Raw genomic sequence first — 16,946 nt, 5'->3', positions numbered from 1 at the left:
ATTCTTTTCCATTGCACAACTGGGGGTTTTTTTGGCCAGGAAGAAACAATCTCAAAGGTGGCCTAAGAGTATTTCTCAGAAGTTAGACCCAGCCAAATAATAAGCAAACAGCAGCCAGAGTATTTTCAAGTTGTGTCAAAGTATTATGTTTTGGCAAAATTCTAGAGGGAAAGGTTTACACAAAAATCATCAGTATTTGAATGAACTTAAAACAGCTGTTAACACAGCATGGTTAAGCACAGCCCACTGAAAGGTTTGGTACTAAGTACTGCTTTTGCACAGTTAGTTCTTTGGGGGTGGAAATACCTGGTATATTCATAAACTGCAAACAAGTACAAAAAAATAATACACATTTCATTAGGAGTTCTGACTCCAGCACCAGTTGGTCTACTATCAGATCAATTGAGACAAATTCTTAATATTTAGAACACAAGAGGTTTACTGAAAAGGAACTATCAACAACCATTTAACACCAAAACACAGTCAAAACATTCACACAACAAGCTGTTAAAGGGTCAAGATAGGGAAGACTGCTCTAGGAGCTATACAAAACACACAGAATAAATGAACTGTAGAAAGCCTCAGCTTTCTGCCACTCCTCAGCAAGCTGTCTTTTAACATCTCATTCTGTGCAAAAACACGAACGTAGCTTTAAACCAAATAAACAACTACATACACTTTAGCTTTTCAAGTAAGATTAATAAGCAGATAAATGTTTCCTTGTTCCACAAACACTACACCCCCTCTAACTCTAAGGTGGAGACCTTACAGAGGGCAGTAACATATTGTAACTAAGCTATCATCTGGAATCTCTCACAACTTCCCAAGCACCCCAGGTACACTTTCTGACCCTTTTGATAGATTCTAGAGCCAGATTCTGATTTAAAAATGGGTATCTATCCTACAGGTCTTGTATGCACTGACTAAGCCTGGAGAAAAATATTGCCACATCATTCACACGCTCAGGACAGGCTCAGAAGCAGTGGTTCACTAGTTGGAATAAAATTATGTGTATTTGTTCCTAATGGGCAGTTGTCATCAAGAAGGCTTTAGATATTTCACTTAGTCTTTACCCATCAGACCCTTAATATCCTTACTGACACTGATACAACTATTAAAGCTCTAGAGGATCAGCTCTTTATCATTGATCTAAACAAAAATTCACTGATTACAGTAATTTAGACTTGTTTTCTTTTCTGAATTAAATCCTGGTTTGTGAGCATCTTCCCTGGAGAGGGTTCTTTTAGCAAAATATACTAAATTGCTGGCATTTCTGTTCACCCTTGTGATTTAAAATGGAGTGTCAGAGAAAAAGATATTTTTTTTAAGAGTTTGTTTTGAAAAGACAAAGTACACAATCTGCAAAGCATTCAAAAATATACCATTCTAGAATGATAGACTACAATTTCCTTTTTTTTTCTTTTTTTCCCAGACTTAAGCCAAGCTTAAGGCAAGGGTTTCTGTGATCTGAATCCTCCATTTGCCTTATGGACTTGTGCTGTTGCTCTAGAGAGATGATGAATCCTTGTTCACCCTCCTTGTTTGCTGACAAAGAACATAGTAGCATTGCAGAAATTATGGTTTCTTACTGATCATTTGAACTTTGCTTGTTGAATCATTACATCACTGAAAATACTTGTGTCTGTCTGCATACAAAATCTCAAGGGCAATAAAATATTCTTTAACCTTCTAAGGGATCAAAGGATGATTTTATAATTTAAAAATAAACCCTAAAATACATCAGTTTCTTCCCCAGGCCTAAGTGCTACACAGTCCTATGCATCCACTCCAAACTGGCAATGAGAATTGAAGGCCTAACTCTAATCCTGATCTACTATGGCAAACTGTACCATACAAGGTATCATCTTTCACCCAGCAGGGATGATGATGATTGAACAAACCTTGTAATAAAGGATCTTGATTGGCTCCAGCCAAAGCACTGAATCTCATCAGTAGCATTAAGATGACTCTCCAAGGAGATGTAATTTAAACACGGATTTACACCCTAAAACACAGGATGCTTTACACCCTAAAACACAGGATGTTTTTCATTAAAGAAAACTAAATCTAGAATTTTCAATGCTAAGCCTTGTTTCTAATATATGTTTTAAGTCTTAACATTGCATTTAAAAGGGCTTAAGAAAGTACAAAAACCATCTATACCTCATGTAAAAAAAATATTTGTATTTGTTCAGAGTTAGATTCATTCTATGATATGGCTACAGACAAAATACCTACTTGCCTATAGTTCATTCTGTCAGATAACCTATCCTAACAAAAACAATCATCACATTGCATGTTTATCATACATATTTTTGGCTCTTGCAGGAATTTCTGACTTCAGAGCTCCAAATGGCTGGAGTCAAGCTAAATGAACTCTAGCTTAACCCTATACAAATTTTCTTATAATTCCTCAGAACACCTCTGAACTTTGTGGAATTGTTCAGACACCTAATATGATATCACTTTTACAAAATCTCTAGATCAGGAACTTTCTGGGGTGATAAATACTTGTCTGGGTCATTTGCGAGACAGAAGATCTAATTATGTTCAAGTGTTGTTAGCTTGCTTTTTCAAGCTAAAAAAAAAAAAAAAAAAAAAAAAGAGAGGCAAAAGATTCTGTAATAAAAGGACATGACCTTTTCAGGGACTTGTATCAAAATAAACTCAGAGGCAGATCAAGTTTGAAAGGATTCCTAAAAAGGAAACATTTGGGCTAATAATAGCTATTTCCTGTGACAATGTCATTTGGATAAACATTGCAACATCACTTATGTCATATATAAGCACACTGCTGAGGTTAACTTGCAGCAGTCAGCAAGCAAGGATGAATTTTACATATATGCACACATTTAACTGTCTTTTAATGCTTATTTTTCATGTGAACAAATTTGCCAAGAAGATATGAATTTCAGAATTCCAATTGGAAAACTTAAGAGCTTCTCTATTTATCTAAGTCCACGATGAGAGTTACTTACGAAAGGGAGCCTACTTAAAGAATGTAACAGAATTATCACATTACTTAGTTAAACTGTAATCTCTGCACACTTAAGCTATACCCAAAAGTAATTTTTAACTGACCTTTTGACAACATGTATGCCAGTCAAGTCTTGACATTGTGGATATACTAAAGCATAACAAAGAGTTTTAATTTTAACATGATGCCATTGTTAAAATATTGTTAACTTACATAATAAATTGTGTCAGAAGTTAGTAAAGCAGACCTTTATAAACACCTGCTAAAAATCCATTACTTTGCTCCAGTCTAACTAGCTGTCATATATAAATATGCCTTCACACTGTTGTAAAGGTCATCAATGTCTGTGAAACAAATAATAAGCACTGAAATGCTGTTGAATATCTCCTTTTAAAAAAAAAAAAGGTAAATTGCAGAATATACAAGAATACCTCCATGCAAACACCTTACCAGAGTAACACCACTTGGACTTTCAGGACTTTGCTATTTTCAAGAGACTAAACACATCCTAGCACAGCCTCTTTCCTAAATGCAGGTACGTGCAGTCTAATATTCTCACAAGTAAAGAAGTTGCTAGTGATCAACAATTTTTCCTCTAACATTTATTACGTAAATAATGGTAATTCAATCTTAGTTACTCTATTTTTGCATTCTCTGGCATTACTGAGAAAGCAGAGCACATGAGTATCATGACTGAGTGTACTTTATGTTTAAAGTTAACTGTAAAATGATTAACCAAAGCTCCTCATGACAAGGAATCTTGACTGTATTGTCAAGAATCTACACAACACACCAGTGATTTTATGTTAACTTCAGTGTGAATTAAAGCTGAAAACTAAAAGGAACGAAGTTCCATCATTCTTTAGAGAGACAGATGCCTGCACCTTTTCTGAGACAGAGACCTCTTCAGAGATTTCTCAGATTTTAAATGGAAATACTGTCCATAAATAACACACATTAAATTCTTAAAATTTACATTTTAAATATGACTGTTTCAGAGATGTTCTATATTAGCACCTTCATTGGTCTAAAGTTAATACTTAACAAATATTTTTTCCTACTGTTGTGACTTTTTAAAGAAACATGTAGAAATTGTTTACTACTCCGAAACCCTTTGTTGGACAAGGGTGTGACCTGGTTAGAAAACTGAAAAGTCTAAAGGACTCCATTTTCTCTTCTCTGTATCAGTCACTGTCTTATATGCTTACATATATATTATTTGCACAACTTGTTTACTTTATATACTAAATAACCTCACTACTTAAATATTTATTCTTGTGACAGTGGCTTTATATTCCTACAATTTCTTGTGCTCTTTTCTTAAATTCTTCTAAATCCTATTACTGAGACAGAATGAGCACAGTTAAGAGTATTGTCAATCTGGCCATATTCCAAATTTACATCATTACATTAATATTTTCTACATCCCTTTATTTTGTTTCTTTGAAAAGCAGACGTCAAGAGAACATTTGTTGTCAGATGACATTTGGCTGTCAAGAGAATCAACTATAGCAACCCCCCCAAAATGTCTGTTCCTACCTCTTAAATGGATGTGCACAGCTACATACAGAAGTAGAAGTCTGGAATTATTAGAATAATAAGCTTTCATAAACATAAGGCTTTTTCATAAACACTTCATTACAGAAGAATTCTGTCAGATATTTACAGCTGATGTGTGACCCACTCTAGAAATGGCGCTTTAGCTTCAGCACTGTCAAAAATCTACATTTAATACCTATCTGATTTACAGGAGCTGTATATATGTAACTGTTAATTCTGATCTTAAAATAACTATCAGCAGTGGGGGCTGAAGAAGGAAAAAAGGAGTGCACTGATTCATTGCAAGTTATATTAAGGAGTACTAGTGTTTTCCATGAATGATACAGGTTGTAAGTGTTTTCATTATCCAAGTTGTAGTACTTTAAGAATACATCTACATTTTGCGATTGCAAGTTCATTAATTAGGCTATGCTGCACTAATTACATCCATAAAGTATCTTAATTAGCAATCTATGTGAGAAAATTCCCAGAAATTTGAGTTGAAATGCAAACAATACATGAAGGAGTTTAAAACTCTCCTATTAAAAAGTTATTAATACTGGAGGGATGTTGCACAGCCTGAAATTCTGAAATTAGCATCTCATACATTTCTGTTCCTCAAAACTGGACCATCAAACAGCATAGTAATATTTTAAGTCTTACTGCCACAAAGTAATAACTTATTTACGTTTGACTGCACAGCTAAATTACCTTTTGATATGCACAAGGAAATTTTAATATGGTGCTAAATAATAGCCAAGACGCCTTTGTCAGAAACAACTCATGCCAAACCAAAGTAATTTATTTCTGTGACAGAGAAAACATACCTTTGAATAAGAGATGTAACATGTTTTGATTTGAAGCAAGGATCACACTATTCTAAGTGACTTTCCTAAGTAAGCCAAGCAAACATGGTCTAAAGATGAACATAAAGAATAAGGTGGGATAACCCAAGCATATGACACACCAACACCTGTGTCTCTCATTAACTCTACTAATTCTGGTTCTATTCAACATTCTCATGGACCTAAAAAAGGCAGAAGAGAGGATAGCAAACCATCATGGTACACAATTTATACAGGTGGACAGGTTTAGAATTCACAAAGCAAAGACACTGTAGTCTGGACAAACTGAAATGTCATATTAAGGCACATGGAATATGAATTCACTCACGATAACCATGAGGTATCTCTGGCTCCTGCGTATTTAAAAAAAAACCCCAAAACTCTGCCTTTATTTGAAAACATTAATGAAGTTCCTGTATCACAAGTGTGTAATTTTATCCCAGCTCAGGGGAATACAAAAAGGCTGCCTCTCAACAGCAGTGGCTGACTGTGACAATGTGCCTCGTGCTCCAGTCTATGCTGCTGCATAATTGGATGCTCTGTAACGTGTAGCACAGAACAGCTGGGTTGGAAGGGTTCTTCAATGACACTAGTCAGAGTGAAAACTCCCTGTGACTTCGAAACAATAATAATGATCTTCAGAGACAAAATTCAATAAATTCTCAGTTAAAATATTCTTAGCACGTATGTAAAATTACACACCATGACATGGTTTCATGCATTCTATGTCAAAGTCTCTACTTGTTTGAACAGCAGTTTTTGTCTACAGAAGAGATGAGCTACTTGACATCAAAGAACCACTTGAGTCTAATGCACAAGATAAGGACAATAACTTTAATTTAGCCCAGCTTCTTCCCCATCCCAAGAAAGCCACAAACCTAGAGGTAGAAATGAAGACTTAAATTATGAGTAGCATTACCAGCTTTGCCAGACCTCCTCTGAATATTCACAGCCAAGGTAAAAACCTTCAGTATATATAAAAGATTCAAAAGGATTGTTGACAGAGATCCTTAATTAAAAGGGCCTTAGAAAAACTACTGCAACTAAGTAATTCCTCATACATCATTAAAATTAAGCTGTTATCCCCCTAGTATTTCCTCTTGTATGAATGACACATAAACTGTGAACTTAACTACCATGAAAAATAAATAAGTGTGGTACAGAAAAAAAAATCAGCATGCAAAAGCCTTTTACAGAAACTGGAATACATAATAGCATAATGTGTAAAAACCAAAAGTGTTTCAGAACATTTAGCACTTTTACCTGAGGCACATTTTATTTACTAGTATAGATTTCAAGAAAAAAAAAAAAGGGAGTGAATCACTTCTTCATAAAAATTGTATACAGATGCAATAGAAAAAGTCTTTACAGGAGAAGTTTAATGTGCAAGAGAAATTATATGTAGGTGCAGTTACTTATCAAGATGTAGGACTGAGTTCACTCTTCCACATACCACTATCAAGGCACAAAGTATGAGGTACTCTCAGTTTAGGGGAAAAGATTTCAGCTGTGGATTAAAAAATTAATCTGAGATCTAGTTGAAGCCAACAGCCTAACATTTTTTTAAAGTTCTTCTCATTTGTCCTAGAATTAAACTAAACAGAACCAGAACTAAACCAAACCTGAACAGAACTAAAAACTCTGGTCTCCATTTTAAAATAATATGTAGGAGATCAATTTTTAGATGTTTTACAGGCCAGGCCATTACTTCAATGATCCTCTTTTTTTTTTTTGTCAGCAGTTTTGCCATGTCAAATCTCAGAGCAAAGACTATTTTATTTACATGGCTATACAATTTAAGATTCAAAACTGTTAAGTCCAATGAAAGTTAACTAATTATCAAATCCTCTACTTTAGAATATAATTTCTCAGCTCATAACACTTGTTATTCTTTGCACCTTACAGCTCATCATCAGATGATTTGACTGTGTCCAGCACTATACAAGACAGACTACACCAGCACAAGGTTTCTTAGCTCACTGTAGAACTCTGTGAATTTATTAATTTTACTATTTTATTTTTTATAACCTGCAATGAAGTAACATAGACTTGACACAGTGACGCTTTCCCACTGTGCCGTATATGAAAACACTGTCAGAGGGTCTCTGTGAAGAATGATATTTTCTATTAAGGCGAAAAATATCCATGATCATGAGGTAGATTAAATTTAATTCTAAGGTGTGGTGGAATGCTGATCCTAAATCAAGGGAAGTGAATTCCCCAAAAGGATAGAAGAATAGGCTGTAGCTGCACAGCAGTCTTAAGTCTGTGGAAAGGCTGCCTGCATTTATTTGCAAATGATTTTGAAATTCAGATTCCTAGTGGGCATTTTAAAGGGGGTAAAACAAGAGTCAAGTAGAAAGACAATGAAAAAGCTTCATGCATTAACATCTCATTAGGCAGAAAAACCCACAAACCTGCAGCAAAAAGCAACCAACATTGTCTTATCACAAGTTTCTACTGGGTGAAACATACGTGCTTGAGGAATGTGGTTTTCAATATGCAGTACACAAAAATCTCAATAATAATAATAAATACTAGACCTAGATTTGAATTCAGGAAAATTCTTTTAACTCTAATAACAAAGAACAAGGTACCTCAGGCTTTTCTCAAATAAGTCAATACTTCCAATCCCAATAACCACAAGGATAGCAACACTAAGCAGGAATAGCCAGATCTATAATACTGATCAAGTACAAAAGACAACTAAATTTTTTGGACAAGAAATCAATAGGATTTTAGAACAAAACTCCAGGAAAGAGTAAAACCTGCAGTGCAGGAGAACATATGGCACCCTCCCATCCATCTTGCTGATAACTCCTACTACAGCACACATTCCTTCCCAAATGCATATGGATTTTAGCTTTGCTCATATACAGTGCTGGAGAAGGGAGGGGAAAAGATTGAAAGGAGTTCATCTTCCACCCTCCCTTCCTCCCCACTCCTGGAGGGGAAGAGTTGTACAAAGCTCCATCTGAGCCCTGGAGAGGGACTGTGTATCAGCACCCAGTACTCTGTTACACGCATGCTCTGTGACCAAGAGGAGCAGGATGAAACACGGACATGCTGCCCCTCTCACCCCTGGCGTGGGCACTCTACGTGTTCTGTCAGAGTGACAGAGACAGAACAGCAGTGCAGCCTCAGCACAGTTCAGCAAACAGTACAAGGGATAGATTTTGGCATGAACTAATTCTCCCTAGATTAGACAAAACACTCTCATTACTATTTTTGCTGCTATGTTATCTCTATTACCCTAAAATGTGGGCTTCTAAAAATTTATGCCCAGGTGCTTCCTGGGCAGTTCCATTTCTCCAACAGTATTCACTAAGGAATTCATCATTCTCTCCTCTTTTACAAGCCTTTCATTTGGGAAAGCCCATCGTGTATGGGGAAAAACCATGGCTCTGAGAAGTGAATGAGGCAGACCTGCACATCTGGATTTTTGGCATGAGATGTCTCCAAAGATGTTTTCCCTTCTTCTTCATGTAGTTCCAATATGTTTACCCAGCAGAAATGCTGGGCCTGCTTCAAGATGTAAATTACTGATTATTCAAGTAATTGCTCAAACAATCTTTATTGTACACAAAGAAATACCACGCTTGGTTGAAGAGCTTGTAAAAGAGTTGCTACCAAAATTTTTCAAAGTCTGTTAAAATGAAAACTTGATGAATTTTACGGCATTACAAAACAAGGTCAAGTTAAGGAGATACAGATTTAACTTTATCATTTTAATAAATTATCACTATCATATAAACTGTTATGAAACCTAGAAAACTGAGCAGCAATACCAATGTCTCCCTTGACTTGCTGTTTTTATAACATTAATCTGTATTTTATGCTATTTGTTGCAGCTGTCTCTTTTTAAAAAAAATCAGACTAGCAAACATAAGCAGTCTTGTCATATGAAAAACAGTAAAGGAAAAAAAAAGACAGTTTAGATAGCTATGGCTTCTCTGGGAAAGGCACTGAAAGAGGTCATGGCACAAAATTATTGTGCAAAATCAGACACAGCTTTTAGTTAAAGAAGCTTAGTGACTTTAGGACTAAATATTTTCAGTTGAATATGTATAACACACATAATTGTAGCAATATTAAATAAATTACTTAAGCTAATTCTACCTTTCCCCAAAGAATTTTAAGATAAAAAATAAAAGGCAACAACTCCCAATTAGGCATTAAAATTTCAGCCAAAAACATTTTATTAAACACTTGTATTACCATATGCTTCACATTAATATTACATGAATTATTGAAGACTGATTAAATATACATGTCTCTGTCCAAGCAGGTTTCTCCTCAAAATGCAATCTCTTGCTTTCTTCTGTTTTCAATATTTGCTTAAAGACAGTATTTTGAGTCTGTGCCTCATATCAACTAATTATGAATTCTTTACACCACGGTGTACTACCTGCCACTGAGGGAAGAGAAAAGCAAATGTTTCATGCTCCATTTGCTGTTGACAACATCTCACTGGGGCTGTCTGCTTTGCAGACTACTCTCTGGAACACGTGTCCAGCAGACATACAATTAATAGTCAGCAGGCTAACTGATGAGCAACAAGAAATATCACGCCCTTGGCCGAGCCACTCTAAGCCAACACCTCCTCCAGCAGCTGCAGGGGACACAAAGAGCAAAGGAGGTGGCAGTTCCCAGCTCTGCTGGGCTCACCTGGGCCATGGGCTGATCTGCAGTATCATTTCAGATACAAATACAGGGCTCTCAGATACAAATATAGGGCTCCAAGAAGGCAGCTGGTGGGCTCAGCTGAGGTCACAGATCGGAAATCAACAGAGGTAATACAGCAAGATGTCCAGTGTGAGAGAACTTCTTAATTTGGATGCTTTTGTGGGCATTTTGAAACCTAGGGAAATGGCAGTGTAATGGTGTGCAACTGAAGGATGGAGGAAGGCAGGATAGCTGTATGCCCCAACCATGGGCACGTGGGTACTGCAGAGGAAGCTGCTGCCACTGCCACCACTCCAGTGGAGACAGTCAGGCAATCCAAATCTGGGAAACAATGACCACTTCATACCTCAGTTCTCTGCTTTAATATGATTTGAAGAAAAAAAAAATCCGAAGGACAGGAAAAAAGTTCTCTAACCTCAAACTAATGGAATTTGAAGGTTTTACAAAACAATAGCCACTACTATATCACAACACAGCACCTCCCCATACTGCCTCTTCACAAAAAGGAAAACCTGTGCATTTTGTTTGTTCTACTAATAGACACTTCATAACTTCAATATCTGGTACATAAAAATCTTGAAGTTTTTAAGGCCTGAACCTGATCCTGAGTATTGCAGTTCATCAGAACTGGCTGTGGAGTGAAATGCAGGTGAAATGCTGCACAGCTGCACAGCCATGGAACACCCCAGAGCTAGGCAAGCAGACTCCCAGCAAGAGCTGCTAACTGGGAAAGGTGGTGGATGGAAGGCAAGGGGCCCTTCCATGCCCAATTAGTGAGTCCCCTGTGCTCACCCCCACACATGAAAACTTTCTGCCAAACATAAATTAAAGAACTAAAACTTATATTTGTTTTACAATGTTTTTTCTACTAGACCAGAAAATATTTCAATAAATGAATAATTACAGTTGAAGATATTACCAGGTGAAAAAATAGAAGCTTCCAGGATTTAAGAAAAAAAAGTTATTTTCATACAAGTGAAAAAAGCATTTTTATGAAACAAGGCCAGTGTTGTTAAAAAGGGCCAGTGTTGCCTAATCTATGAAGCACAGAAACTTTTGCAAACCCAAATACTTGTTAAGAACCTGCCTGTTTACTTCTTGTCATTCAGATCTCCTCTGTAGAAGCCCACTTGTGGAATGATCTAATACTTGTCTAAAACAACTACTATACACTTTGTGAGGAATTTGCTAAAGGATGTTGCAAAATTGCAAATTAAATCGTTAATGAAAAAGGATCAATATTCAGAAAGTAACATGTGACAAAGGGTCTTCCACACATACACAACAGCAAGCAATGTTCTAATACTGATCAGGAAAGCCCTAGATATTATTTTATTTTAAAATCCTTCTATTTTCAAAATGTTGCTATTGATCTTGCCCATATGTTCCAATGATTACAGCTCTCATGAGTCTTCTATATTAATGGTAGTTAAAATAGTCTTGGAATATAGATACCTTTAAAAAATTACTATTTGAACAATATTAGCACAGTGCAGCTCCGTTCCCTCAAAAACCTCTTTCACTGAAAAGAGAAACTATCACAACTTGTTACCTCTTTGCCATTTTGCTTCTTTCTTTTTTTCTTTTTTTTTTTTTTAAATTTTACTTTTAGCACTATCCTAATTTCCTCATATGAAATGTTTAAGCACCAAGTATCTTAAATGGAGAACATGTTGTACCTCAAATGAGGTACAAAAAATGAAAAGAGCCCAAGTACTGAACAGTCAGTCACACGCTCTAATTTCTACCTGCATGCACAATGCTTCAGGTTAGGGGCACTCAGATTCCTAATGTTTGGTTTTTTTTAACAAGATCTCCATATTTTCCCTCTACATCAATACTGGAGTTACATATCCAGTTATCTCTAAGAGATAAATAAATAAATATTGCTAATGTTTTTACACTCAAAGCATATCTCCCCTGATTTAGTAACGTGACCTGTTAAAGTGATGTCAAACATCTAATAAAACAGGTACTACTCCAGCTGCCATGTTTCCTTGCCTGTTCTTCAATAGTCAATTTTTCCTATAGTCACCTAAATAACACACTACATATTCCATTTAAATTTTGCTGATCTTTTCTTTCTAGCTACATAGTTTTCTTGTGTTCTACAAATGATTTCAATCAGAAAATACACCTAATACAATGTAACACAGTAAGATTAAATGACGACTGGACATGAAATTTAGAGATTACCAAGAAGACAGATTTTTTATTGTTGTTAAACATTTAATAAATGAGCCATTAACACAAAGGAATAATTAATGGTTCTCATTTCCTACAGAATTGAAAACACCTTTTGCACCTCTGTAACAAAATACAGAGCTAACATCTAAAGAATTATGCATAGAAACATCTTATTTTTACTTGCAATACTGTATTTTGTTATTGTTGTTACTCTTGCTCCTAAAACCACTTTAATATGTGTTATACCAATATTCCACCATGCTTTTTAATGCACATTTTTAGCCCTTACATGCAGAGGTTGCAAGCTGCAAAGTAGAAGTGAACTATATTGAAGTCAGACATTCATTTTAGTTATTCCAAGATTCAAAACATTCTATCATCTGTTCCTATGGAAACTGAAAGGATATTCTAGGTTATATCAGTATCAGCCGATTATGTTGCTGAGAAATCTGTGGTTTATTTTTAATCCATAGTTCAGAGGTAGAAATTCATGCTTAGTGTTTAGCTTGGTGATTTTGAATTACTGAGGCGTGGTTAACACTTCAGTTCCATTAGATCATACTTTAAGATAAAACAAACTCCTTTTAGACCAGAATAGTAAAGGGAAAAATTCATAAGGTTCAGTTAATCCCCATGAAGTTTATGGTTCAGATGTAGGATATAACTAATATAAACTTGGAAGATATTTTTTGGTTGTTAGATGAGCCGTACATTGCTGCATCACATCTTAATAGAATAGTTCAATGCAAAAAAATTTAGATTTATAGAAAACTCCTTCAGTAGTGCCATGCACCAGATGGCCAGATGAAGGAATCTGATTTAGCAAGTTAACAAGATCATGAAAACCATAACCATAAGACTGAAGATGAGAAATAAAATTGAATAATGCAACATGAGAATATTTCTACGACAAAGAAACTTAAAGGTTAGGATAGAGTAAAATTTGTGAAGACATTTAAATACATTAAGTGAAAATTCTCCATATGTATACAGAGCTACTCTAAAAGATAGAAACAGTATAAGTTAGTAGGATTTTAATTAAACAGCCTCAAATGCCATTGTGATCTTTCAGAACAAAAGCCAATATGACAGCTATAACATGTTGGAATAAGTCTTCTCTGTCAACATTAGAATTAGAAGAAGCAGTGAAATGGGTGGTTAACATGAATTTAAATAAAAGGCTTTGGATTTCATACCCCTTTTTCACTAAACAAAACTAGATGATTTAAAGTCAACTATAGCTACCACCCGCATCTTATGCCAAAAGTAGCAGGCAGGTTCAAATTTTCCTCTTTACAGATAAGACTTCAGTCTTCTTCCTCTAGATTCAAATAATTGACTTCAAACTGAATAATCAGAAAATTTTTCTATTTCTATATCATACTGCAGTCAATCACTTTATTACAAAATAACTGTCTCAGTTTAGTTTCCATAAGGATCTCCTGCAGGGAATCAAGACTGTGGTATAATAAGGAAATATACCAACTACTGCCTAAAGTGTACTATATTGGTTAAATTTTTGACAATAACAAGGTTAAATTCCAACTACTAGCTTTCAAGATAAAAATAAATGTCAGAATAAAAAGAAGAAAAAAAAAAAAAAAAAGAAAGAAGCAATGATTACTTTTTTACTTAAAAAAAGCATACTCTAGTAGCATTTCAACTCTAGTTATTCCAGGCTTTTTATGGGGGTAACCAACAGGATATGGATAAAAAATGAATGGCTGTGAGCCAGATTGGAGGGGCTCTTTTTTTTTTTCCTACTTTATTTGCTATTCTAATGATCATTTTGTAATTATGCACACCTATGCAGTTATGTACATCTACAGAACAGCAATCAATCCCACTGACATGCTGAAGTGCATAAGGGCTTGTATTATTTAAAAGGTATGACAAAATATGATAGCTAATATATAAAAGCAGCAAAGGGTAGGCAAAAACATCTGGAAACTAAAATTGTGCTTTTGACTAGCACAGTACATTAGTGTGCGTAATGTAACAGATTCTAAGCTAAGTGAACTAAAGCTGAACATTAAAGAGGCCCCTACACAACCATAGGGCACACAAAATTGCATCCCACTAAAACATCAGACTTTGTTCTACAGTCAAGCACATCTCCACAGAGCTGACAACTTCAGAAAAGCATATTCATGCACTTGCACAGTCCATTTCACAATGAAGCATTCATCTGAAGAAGACACTAAACCAGTAAAAACCAGCAGGCTTTGATTTAAATCAAGGTGTTTAAATATCATGAACTAATCTACAAAAAAGGATGTTTCAGTGTACTCTTGCTAAAGTAGGCAAGATTGAAAGAAACTGAGAAACTCAAGATCACAGGACTCTGCCCAGACAGTCATGTCCCAAGAGCCATCCACCCTTTTGGTAGCAATAATTAGAAGCAATTAGAAAACACAGCACTATTATATTTTTCCATGTTTCATCAAAAAAGTGAGAAATGGGAGCCCAATGCCAAGCATTCTTAATATCTGAATATTTCAAACACCTTGAAATGCATTTGCATGACTGGAAAATGCTGCCACAGGATGTAAGTGAATGTATTGCTTAAGACCCTTGACATTAGACTGAATACTGACCTGTGACTGATTTAAGAATAATTTCACCAATCTTGCCATAACCCTGCAAGCTGTGATAGATAAGCACTCAGCTCAGAGGGCCTGAAATGAAATAAATTATGCAACTTCTTGATGATTGTGTCTGGAAAACTGGTCAATTATGTACGTACTTTCCCCTCTAATGCCTTGGGGGATAAGAAACAAGACCTATTAGAGATCCTTGACAAGAGATTAAATGCTGGTCTATGAGAGATCTCAGATTAATTTCACCAATTTTGCCATAACACTGCAAGATGTACTACACAAGCACCTAGCTTAGGGAACCCTGAACTGAGATAAATTGAGCAACTCCTGGATAATCACCTCCAGACAACTGGTTAATTATGCAGACACTTCATCCTCCCTTCACTTTTCTCAGGCACTAAATAGCATTAGTTAAGAACATTTACATATATACATCTAGTAAGTAATTTTTTAAGGTAAAAAAAAAAGCTGTCCTTTTTCCAGAGACAACAACTGAGAGGAAAAGTTTAGTATGAAAAAGAATGTAAAACAGAATAATTCATGAAACAAATTCTTCTCGATGCATTACTATATGAAAACTCAAAATGCCCCCAAATATGCCCAAAATAACAACAGTACAAAGATGTTATACTGTGAATAACTAAGAAATTCATGTTCAGATCATACTGTTTACCTATTTATCCTGTATACCAAGCATTTGAACAAGTGTCAGAAGTAGAGCTTAGGATTTATTTCTCTACATTATTTTCCCCTCTTCTTTATTCTGCAAGATTATAATTAGTAAAGCTCTTCATTTTGAAAAAAACAAATCTATCTATTTTAAAAAAGCCAGCACACCCAATTTAACAAAGGGTACTTATTAGGCTTACGCTTATATTTTTCTTTCTCCAACATGATTAGTACACTACATTACATGATGACCAGAACAATTTCAATGAATTATCAGTGGATTTGACTCTCTCCAGATCCATGCTAGGCAGGTAAGTAGATTTGTCCATACCATATACAAGGAAACTGGACAATAAAACAACACATAATTTCTCTAAAACCTAAAAAAAAAAACCCCAAATGCCAAAAAAAGAACAACAGAAAAAAAAAAACCTCACAGACAAAAAAAAAAAAAAAAAAAAAAAAAAAAAAAAAAACACTAGTCAGACATCAACAGATTCCTCCAGGAGACAAGGAAGGAAATTTTTTATTCTGTGGTCAAAGATACAGAATGTTTCTGTAACACACAGAAGGACAAACTGTTTACAGTGCAAACTCAGGAAAATCTGAATTCTGCTCTCATTTCTATATCACATCCTGCTACACCTAAGTGGATATTTATATTTTATTCAATCTTTAATGATACCATTGATACTCACAACCTGTGTTCTAATTATTACAATTTGTATCAGTAGTCACAAGCAAGAACATAGGTTCCTAACACATTTCACACATGCAAAATTCCATCCTTCTTTCATAGAGACCCACAGCTGCTGTTTAAAGCATTGAACTTAGCTCAGACTAAGATTACCTTTTAAGAGGATGGAGGAGATGGAAGCTCTTTTCTGCACACAGACAGCCTGGATCCTAAAGCTACCAATGTTGTCATTACCAGGTGGAGCTAACTTTGGTTATCCCCGGCTCTAAGTCCCACACCAATCATGGCAATATACAGCAGGAAGGGTTTGAAGCACGAGCCAAGTCGCAGAGAAAGTTTTCTCATTCTTAAGTACAGCAGACAGAAATTGTGTCTGGAAAAACTTCTACCTGGAACTGAGATAAATCTTAACAAAATTCTCTTTTCCCCAGTAATTTCTTATTATTCAGATTGCTTTACACAATATTGCTGTTGAAAACCAGGAGTACCAGGAGAAGATCTAGATTCTTCAGCCTATGGTTCATCATGGGAGCAAAAGAAATGATGTTTCAGGTGGTTGCAAGATGCATATATATCCCTTTTTAAAAATTTCAAAGCAGAGAATATTGCTGGCCCTTCTGCTAGAAAGGTGACTTTTAATCAAGTTCTTGATGCTCTGCTAAACAGTGCTCCCTTCTTCCTATGCTATCTGCCATTAACCTGCTTACAATACGAAGAAAATAGCAAGGAGTTTAGGACTAGAAATA

At 35.4% G+C, this 16,946-nt stretch overlaps 1 protein-coding gene across 1 annotated transcript in view; it reads right to left on the bottom strand.

Annotated features, from left to right (window-relative positions):
- Positions 1-16,946, bottom strand: part of COG5 (component of oligomeric golgi complex 5) — a 174,064-nt gene that overhangs the window by 81,315 nt on the left and 75,803 nt on the right. The window lies entirely within an intron of this gene.

This window comes from Zosterops lateralis (assembly GCF_965231275.1).
Source record: "Zosterops lateralis genome assembly, chromosome: 4".
Classification (NCBI taxonomy): domain Eukaryota; kingdom Metazoa; phylum Chordata; class Aves; order Passeriformes; family Zosteropidae; genus Zosterops; species Zosterops lateralis.
This window is presented reverse-complemented; position numbering and strand designations above follow the sequence as displayed.